Source organism: Chionomys nivalis, chromosome 3 (genome assembly GCF_950005125.1).
Source record: "Chionomys nivalis chromosome 3, mChiNiv1.1, whole genome shotgun sequence".
Taxonomy (NCBI): Eukaryota; Metazoa; Chordata; class Mammalia; order Rodentia; family Cricetidae; genus Chionomys; species Chionomys nivalis.
Window position 1 is genome coordinate 79697949 of NC_080088.1, and position 10246 is coordinate 79708194.

The following is a 10246-nucleotide window of genomic DNA, read 5'->3' on the forward strand; positions in this document are numbered from 1 at the left end:
AGCAGTCCAGGCAAGAGCAGTTTCTTGCCCAAACGGCTAACAAACTCCATAAGGAGCCTCTTTGATGCCCAGCATCCTCTTGACATAGATTGGTGCTGCCAGGAGCAGATGTGTCTCATTGTCATGAAAAGTCCTAATTTTTTTAAACATTTAAGTGGCCATATCCTGAAGGTCTCTGAAGGATTTGAAGAATACCTATCTAACTAAAATATATCTCTATATATCTAGAAAATCTAACTAACATGAATACTAGCTTGACTATTATAGATGATTATCTATTAACCAATATTTCTTAATTATACATTACATTTTTAAATGAGCTTAACAAACAAAATACCTTATTCAAGAGCATAAATATATAATAATAAAATTGACCTTAAATTTGCATCAATAAACCAATATCTATACCAATGCAAATCTCTATAGTATATCCCCCTTTAAATATAAACAAATATTTATAAATAATATTTGGGAATATGGGCATAGTTCTCTCCAAACTGCTTCCACTAACTTTGGGGAAGGAGAATCTGTGATTTGATATTTTCCTTTGGAGTCCTTTTCTTTTTTGACTGTTTTAAATTGCAATTGAAATAGATTTACATTACTCCCCCAGCTCTTTCCTCTTTCCAGCCCCTCCCAGCTACCCCTCTAATGCCCCCACACTCTGAAGTCAATAGCTTCTTTTTCTTTATTGTTGTCACATACATATAAATATGTATGTATGTGCATGTATGCACATGTGTGTGAACACACACATACCACATGTTGAGTCTGTTTTGTTATTTGTGTGTTTGTGAATTGTTTGAGAGCTAACCATTCTACATTGGACAAGCAATAAGAGGCTCATCCCTAGAAAAGGCTAATTCTTCTTTTCCCAGCAGTCATTACTTGCCTGTAGTTCTTTGTCTAAGAATGGGACTCCGTGAATGGCTCCCTTCCATGTTAACTGATATAACTGTTCTGGTATTGTTTTTGAAGACATCTCTAGTAGAGACTTCTTGGTATTATGGATCTTAGAATCTCCCCCAACCATCCATGATGTTCCCTGGGCTATAGATGTGGGAGCTGTGATGTCGATGTGTCCATTGGGACTGGGATCCTCACAATCCATTGATCTCTGCAGTGTGTTCAGTTGTAATTTTTTTGTATGATGGTTTCACTTTGCTGCAAAGAGAGACTTCTTTGATGAGAGGTGGTGGTGACATTTACCCAGGAAAATGACACTTACCTAGCAAAGGTGAGAACCTGGGGTTCTTTTTATTTTTTTGATTGCATCAAGCAGAAAAACGTTTATTTCTATCAAATTGATACAAATAGATCTTCAAGCGAGATAACAACAACAAAAAAGCCAATTAATACAATGAAGTTAGGATAGCATATACAGAACACGTTCAGATACTCTGAATTAAGCATATATGTCAAAATCAGGAACACCAACTGTCACACTAAAGAAAAACAGGCCTGTCGGCTCCTGGAAAATGTAAGCCATTTTTCACAGGCCAGTGAACCGAAGACAGATGGCACTGGGTTAGAAGATTGCCTTGAACTTTGGGAGATCACAGCGAAATACCATCATAGAGCAACATATTCCCCCAGAGATCTGTCCACCTCAAAAACAATAAATTCAGTGTACAAATTCTCATAAAACTAGAAAAGCCTTGAGCCCTAACATCGCTTGCAGTTTCCACAAACACAAAATTTTCTTCCCTTCTTTCTAATCCCAGAGTGGTAATGACCCTTTCAAAAGTTCGAAACAAGGATCTTTTATTGCAAGACACTTGTGCTTCCTGTTTTCTGTCACTAGAGATACAGTCTATATGAATGCTATCTGGGCCAATAGCATAGCCTGTCTCCTTCACACTCAACTACATATAGAATGGCCAAACCATGACGTGCCCAGGCACAGGTGATGACATTTATTCTGCCAAGAACTGTGCAGTTTACCACACCAAAAATAAGGAATAGCACGTATGTCTAACTTTTAGGTTTTAACAGATGGCAGGTTTTCTTTATATGGGATGCATGGCTTCTGATACCTGAATTGAGGCCAGTCAGCCTGGGTCCAAACCCAGCCTTGTAATTAGAGGACTCTTCTGGCAAGTTCCTTTGCCTAAGCCACTCCAATGATGTCCCAATCTTCCTGAGCCCACAAGCAGAACTGGGGGGGGTTGCTTAGGGCGAGACTGACAGCTAACATCCAATAAAAGCCTGTGGTTTCTGAAGCAGGAAAACCTGGGAGTGGGTCATAGCTGTACTGTTCACTTGCATCAAGAGCCTGGGCAAGACTTCCTAAACTGGACTCCTTGTTCATAGGAAGGATTGGTTGTGTCTACCTCTTGGGATGCTGGGAGGAGTCATCAAGATGCTTATGGTGGTCCTGAGAGTACACAATCTACTCAGAAGGCCTCCTTCGTGGCACCTTTTTGTCATAATACTAGAGGGAACAACATGCAGGGTTTCCCAAGCTCTAAGCAAAAGGGTGGTGGGAGGCAAACTGAACAAAGAACTGGGTGGAGCCTGTGAATCTCAGAAACCACCCAGACTCTTGGCTTCCATCTGAGGGACAGGCAGGCATGGATGGGAAGGACAAGATGCTTCTTTCATTCTACCTGTCAAGGTATTTTCGGTATTTAATGCTCTTTTGACAAAGTCATTTAAATAAAAGAATAGGCAAGTCTGGTGTGGAAAACCTCTTTTTGGCCAATGAACGTAAAAATCAGCAAAGACCTTGGAAAAGACATTTTTGCCTCTTCCAGGTCTCACCAGCAGACAGACACTCCTGACCCTTAGTGTCCCAGTGCCTAGCTACCATAGACTACTGAACTTGAAATGCAAACAGAAAAAGATGGAAAAACAGAGTGTGCAGGCAGCGACCTGGTCACACCTCAATCTTTAAAAGAGGTGAAGAAATAAGTTGGAAGTTATTTCCTCTTGCCCTCCTGAGTTACCCCAAATTCCTTTAAGTTTCTACTTCCCTTGGTTTGTGGAAATAATCTCAGGTTGATCCTCCTCTAGACAGCAGTTTCCCATGCCTGACCTGCCTCCCCTGGACTTTTATGTCTCCCCTGACCCCTACCAAGTGACATCCAAATGTAAGCTTCCAAAATAGTCAGCATCAACATGACAGCGCCCACGTGGTCACAGGCCTGAGCCAGGCGTCTCCACTTGAGAGCATGCGGAGGGATGCTGCTCTGCATTGCCTTTAAGGCAGCTGAAGAACATGCACGGGGAGGACACTGAGAGGAGCCACAGAGTCCAGGCAGTACAGTAGATCCACAGACACCTTCCAAATGCAATGTGTCAACACCACTAAAGTGCTACGCCCACCCCACACCCTGCCCCCACAGACTATGAGATGTCACACTAAATCACCAGTAAGAAAGGACACTCCCTGGGGGACAGGTGGGTGCAGGGCACCTTAAGGCAGCAAGAAGAAATGCTTCCCAGAGAAGAGTAATAATTATACAAGGTGGCCAACAAGTCTGGACACCAGGGAAGTCTTTTAACAAATGTTTTATTGACATGATGATTGACAAAATATTAGCATCTTCATTTCTGGACTTTGTGGCCACCTATAGACTGCATCTTTGGAATATGAAGAAAACAAAGATTCTGCATCCCCACAGCGGTAAAGCTGTCTTACTCAGTGCGGGTGCAATGTACAGCTAGTGCAAGATGCTCTAAGCCCACAGGCTCGCTCCCTTTACCGACTTCTTGCCATTTGCTTGGATCACTCACAAAAAACATTGTCAGCATTAATATTTAGCAGCACGTTCAATATTCACTTTGCCTTGAATAAAGAAGCCGAAACTATCTCATTAGTCCAGTGATTTCCACATGATCACTACTTCTATGCAGGAGACGATCATCCCACATTTCCTTAAGTGAACATTTCCCTTGTTTTTTTTTTTTTTTTTTTTTCCTTGAGAAGTCCCAAAAACTTTAGGGAATCGTTTTTAATCGTTTTTAAACAACAGAAGGTACAGAGTGGGTTCAAGACAGTCAGAGCAGCCGTTTCACAAAGTGAGTTCTCTGCCTGGCTCAGTTCCCCTGGTTCTCAGTCTGTAGAGAGAGGAGGTTAGAGGGATACAGGCAGAGACTCTGGTGTTACCGAACAGCTTATGAGGAGAGAGAGCAGATGAGACAGGACACGTCAGCAGAAACTAGGATGTCTGAGATCAGAGGGTTGAATCAGTGGCTGAGCGCAATTAGCATCAATTCAATTATCATCAAGGAGGGCTTGGAGGAGGAGAAGCCAGGACCACAGCTCTCCAAGTTCTCAGGCTGGCAGTGCTGTGGTTCAACAGCCTGTGGAAGGTGGCACAGACCAGAGACTCCAACACTATCGCGTGTAAAAAGATTCCCATAGCAGCGCATGGCTGCAACCCATCTAGAGTATGGGCTCCACACTGGTGGAAATCCAGTCTGGGCTTCTGCCGCTGCAGAGCTCTGCCTTCTTTTCAAAGGCAGGAGGAGGGTATCTTCATGGATGCTTTCTACCCACTAGGTTTTCCTCATTACTTCATTCACTTAAACTAGAGAAGATGCTGCAAGCTATCTCAGCTAGCTCCTAATTGGGCCAGGGCACCAGGACTACACGCACAATTGAGAGAACGACCTCGTCTTCTTGGCTCTTCAAGGGCAGGCTCAGTTTGCTTCTTTGGACTGAATAGGTGCGATCTTGTTTGAGAAAAGTGTGTAAACGTAGGGCCATATTTTGTTTGTCTCCGTCCCGGAGAACTGGTGGAGCACTCCGCGGCTCCTGTACAGTTCGATGACGGGTTTTGCCGCATCCTTGTACCATCGTAGTTTGGCAGCAACTGCTTCGGGCTTATCATCTTCTTGTTGGACAAGTGGCTCACCAGTGATGTCATCAACCCCCAGCACTTGTGGAGGGTTGAAGTCCAAGTTATAGACTCTCCCGCTAGAAGGGTGAATCCATCTTCTGCTCAGACGATCTTTAAGTGTCTCAAAAAGGATATTCAGACTAATCACTAGGTCCACATCACAGATTCTGTCCAAGGCTTCTGCCTGTACTAACGTCCTCGGGAACCCGTCTAACAGCCAGTGTTCGGTGCTCCAGGTCTCCAGTTCTGACACCATGAGGCATGTGATCACATGATCTGGAACCAAAAGACCTTTTTCTGGGTACTACTTTGCTGTGTTGCCAACTTCCGTGCTGGCCTTGAGGTTCTCCCTCAAGAAGAGGCCGCTGGAGAGATGCTGGAGGCCAAAGTTCTGGGCGATCCTCTGGCATACAGTGCCCTTACCCGAGCCTGGCGGCCCGAGGATAACCGCGTGCAGGAGTTTGGAAGCCATGGCTTTGGAGGGGAGGGGATGGCGTGGACGGCAGCCCACACCCTTGACCCGACAGCCCCTGCCTCGGTACCCTCCGCACGCGGGGATTTGCCTGCTTCTGGGGTTCTTTTTAAAGTTTCATATTTCCTAGCAACCATTGAAAAAACAAATAATGCAGTATGTGATGGCAGAGGCAAGAGGATCTCTGTGAATCAAGACCAGCCTAGTCTACATAAAGAATTCCAGAACAGCCAGGACTGTATAGTAAGACCCAAACTCAAAACCAAAACAACAGCAGAGGCTGGCTAGGGTGTGGACAAAAGGGAGTGCTTATACACTGCTAAGGTGAGCGGGGCGGGTGTGTGTGTGTGTGTGTGTGTGTGTGTAGAAGACCCAAGTTTGGTTCCCAGCTGTGACTCACAGCTGCCTGTAACTCTAGCTCTAGGCGATCTGACCTGTCTGTCTGTCTGTCTGTCTGTCTGTCTGTCTCTCTCTCTCACACACACACACACACACACACACACACACATGTTTACATAATTGAAAAGAAAAGAAAATTTAAAAATACCCCTAAAAACAGATGTCTGTATAATCTAGTTATATCACTCCTGGGTCTTTACCCAAGGGACTCCACACCCACATGTCACAGAGACACTACCACACCAGTGTGGGCTACAGCACTGGTCACAGTAACTAAGCTATGGAACCAACCTAGGTGTCATCCAACAGAGGATCAGATAAGGGAAATGTTGCTGATCTGCAGAATGGAAGTTTCTCAGCCATAAAGAGAGGAGTAAAGTGTCTTTCAGGAACGTGGATGTGACCAGAGACCATCCCATCACAGGGAGCCAGTTCAAAAGGACAAATAGTGTATTCTCTCTCATGTGCTACTCCTAACTTTTCAAAGGAACATAAAATTATGTAGGTAAATATAAAATAAGAGTATATAAAAAACTATGTAGGTTCTAAAGGGAGGGGAGAGAGAGGGATTGGGAGGGTTTGAGGGAGAATAAGTCCAACATACAAAAGATACAGGATGCAGGTTCCCAACTTCATGATTTAAGAATTCTTGCCAGGTGCACACCTTTAATCCTAGCACTCAGGAGATAGAGGCAGGTGTATCTCTGTGGGTTGGAGGCCAGCCTGATTGACATAGGGAATTCCAGGACAGCCAGGGTTACACAGTGAGACCCTGTCTCAAAAATACAACCAACAACCAACTGAACAACAACAAAACCCCAAACAACAACCCCCCCCAAAGTTTCACACTTCTTTGTGTGTACGTATATATGCAGTGTGTGCATCACATGTATGTACAGACGTGTGCACTCTTACACATGCACAGAGGCCTAAGAAGGACATAGGATGTTCAACTTTATCACTCTCTATTCATTCTTTTGAGGCAAGGTATCTCACTGAAACTGGAGTGAGGTTGGTACCCAGCACCCTTAGAGATTCTCTTGTCTCCACACCCCTCTCCTAGCACTGGGCTCACAGGCATACATAAAGGCTATGTGGGTGCTGGAGATTAGAACCCTGGTCCTCATGGTTATGCGGCACTAGTTACAGCCTGTACAAATTTAAAATACTAAGGGCTCAATTTAAAGGCTGGCATTCTTGTCAAGTGGAGGTGCATGTCTATAAACTTCAGCATGTGGGAACCTGTGGCAGAACCGTAAGATAGACTCCTCCCGCTTTTTATGGCATTATCTCTGATGAAGCTCAGGGTGTGGTTATGTTGCTGGGCTTTGTCCTTTTACTTTGCATTGTTTTAGGAAGAAATGCTTGAGAGACAAGAGGCCATGTATTAAAGTAGACACTAGTACCTTCACCCTCATGAGATCCTGGAGATTTTATATGTGTGTGAAGTGTATGTATGTATCTCTGCTTACATCGTGTGCATGTGTGTCTGTGTGCATGCGTGCATGTGGAGGCCAGAGGTTGATATCACTGTCTATCTTTTTTTTTTTTCTATCTTAGGTCTTGAGACATGGTTTCTGAATGAACCCAGAGTTCACTGTTCCTGCTGGGCTGTCTGACTAGTAAGCGCTAGGCCTTCCCTGGCCCAGTGATTACAGCTACTGCTGCATCCTGCTTCTCACGTAGGTGATGGGGATCAGAACTCAGCTGCTTGTGTTACACAGCAAATACTTTACTGAGTCAACCACTTCTCCAGCACTGCACAAGAATCTTTGTTAGAACACTTCATACCCAAACCATGTCTCCCAAACAGAAAATCTTAGGGAAACTGAGGTAAATGAGGAGGTTTTTATTAAGAGGAAAAGAGAGGCAGGGGCAGTGTTTTCGTTGGGGTCACCATAGGAACAAAACCAAGGGGATGAACAAGAGCAGAATTATTAACCGATCTTTACAACAGTAACAAAGCCAGGTGGTGGTGGTGCATGCCTTTAATCCCAGCACTCGGGAGGCAGAGGCAGGCAGATCTCTGTGAGTTCGAGGCCAGCCTGGTCTACAAAGTGAGTTTCAAGACAGCCAGGACTGTTTCACAAAGAAACCCTGTCTTGATTCCCGCCCCCTCAAAAGAAATAAAATAAAAAAATATAAAAAAGTAGTAATGATAGCCAAATCACATTGGAGATACTGAGAGTGCCATAGAAACTAAGTCTACAAGGTGGATGCCTCAGTGGTACCAATCTAGTGTTGAAAGCCTGGAAATTCCTGGAGAGCTTCAGGTCCCTGCTCCATGATGAAAGCTGGAAGATGCTGACTCTGTTGTCAGTGAAGGAACCAGCAGCAACAGCAACAGGTAAATCAGTTTGGTGCAAGAGGGAGGCCTAATGAGCAATGGGCGGCCACACGTCCCTCTGACACACCCTTGTTATCTGGGCTGCTTCCCTCATCAATTAAGGCAATCAGGGAGGTTCTTTAGGGGAGGCTTCCTCCTCATGGCCACACGTACCAACTGTCATAGGCTGCTGAAGGTCTTTGTCAGAGTCCTCACTACTTTCCTTGGGGAGTAGCCAAAGGTAACAGCTGACTTAGCCTCTTCGGGCGGTTCCTGTAATTTCCTGGAGAGTTCACTATTTCTTGCAACATTCTTCCTGAAAGAACAAACTGTGCAAGTCCCTGCCCTGCACTTGGATGTTGGAGATGCCAGATGTTTGGGCTCTGAACTAGACAGAGATGATGAATTAGATTCTGCTCTGGTCTTGGGACTGGTGCCTATCAAGGCCTTTTCCAGTAGCACTCCCCATGAGCAGCTGCTGTGTCAGTTATCCAAAAGCAGTTTTCTTTTTCTTAAAATGTTTCTTTTGTTCTTGGCAAAAGGGAGCAGAAAAAAAACAGAGAACAAACAAACTCACACATTTGCAATATAGAGGTGACGTAAAATAGAGACTGGGAAGATGGGAGAGTAAGCAGAGCCCGGCTGTGTAAGTATGAGGACCAAGGCTCAGAACCCTAGCATCCACCCAGGGCAAAGCGGGGTGAGGCGGTGAGCTTCTGTAATTCTAGTGCTGAGAGGGGACAGGTGGGGCTCTGGGTCTCCTGGCCAGCAGGCCAAGCCGAAGCAGTGAGGTGCAGGTTCAGCAAAATTCAGGCTCAGGGAGAGACCTGTCTCAAAGGTGGAGAGCAGCTGAGGAAGACACCCGACATTGGCTTCCACTCTCCACATGTACATGCATGAACATGAACATGTCCACATAAATACAAACGCATCATACCCACCCCCATACACACAAAGAGAGAGGGACAGACAGACAGAGAGAGGGAAAATAATCTAAACTAGGCTGACATATAAGGGGAGAGTGTTGTCATTATTTCTGAGGCCAGGTTTTGTTCATTTGGTGTCATAAAACACTGACTAAGGCTCTCTGCTCCTCGCTGTTCTAGAGACAGCCGCTTCTTTTCGTGCAGTGCCAGCTTCATTCCAGAGACACGATGGTGAAGGTTGGAGTGAACGGATTTGGCCGTATTGGACGCCTGGTTACCAGGGCTGCCTTCACTTCTGGCAAAGTGGAGGTTGTTGCCATCAATGACCCTTTCATCGACCTCAACTACATGGTCTACATGTTCCAGTATGACTCCACCCATGGCAAGTTCAAAGGCACAGTTAAGGCTGAGAATGGGAAGCTTGTCATCAACGGGAAGGCCATCACCATCTTCCAGGAACGAGATCCCGCCAACATCAAATGGGGGGATGCTGGCGCCGAGTATGTTGTGGAGTCGACCGGTGTCTTCACCACCATGGAGAAGGCTGGGGCCCACTTGAAGGGTGGGGCCAAAAGGGTCATCATCTCCGCCCCTTCTGCCGATGCCCCCATGTTTGTGATGGGTGTGAACCATGACAAGTATGACAATTCCCTCAAGATTGTCAGCAACGCTTCCTGCACCACCAACTGCTTAGCCCCCTTGGCCAAGGTCATCCATGACAACTTTGGCATCGTGGAAGGACTCATGACCACAGTCCATGCCATCACGGCCACCCAGAAGACTGTGGATGGCCCCTCTGGGAAGCTGTGGCGAGACGGCCGTGGCGCTGCCCAGAACATCATCCCTGCGTCCACTGGCGCTGCCAAGGCTGTGAGCAAAGTCATCCCAGAGCTGAACGGGAAGCTCACGGGCATGGCCTTCCGTGTTCCTACCCCCAACGTGTCCGTCGTTGATCTGACATGCCGCCTGGAGAAAGCTGCCAAGTATGACGACATCAAGAAGGTGGTGAAGCAGGCATCCGAGGGCCCACTAAAGGGCATCCTGGGCTACACTGAGGACCAGGTTGTCTCCTGTGACTTTAACAGTGACTCCCACTCTTCCACCTTTGATGCTGGGGCTGGCATTGCTCTCAATGACAACTTTGTAAAGCTCATTTCCTGGTACGACAATGAATTTGGCTACAGCAACAGAGTGGTGGACCTCATGGCCTACATGGCCTCCAAGGAGTAAGAAGCCCACCCTGGACCACCCATCCCAGCAAGGACACAGCGAGAGA

General features: G+C 46.0%; 1 pseudogene; it reads right to left on the minus strand.

Moving 5' to 3' along the window:
* Positions 1-4647: 4647 nt before the first annotated feature.
* LOC130871336 (adenylate kinase 4, mitochondrial-like) lies at positions 4648-5319 on the minus strand (annotated as a pseudogene).
* Between the last annotated feature and the right edge of the window lie 4927 nt (positions 5320-10246).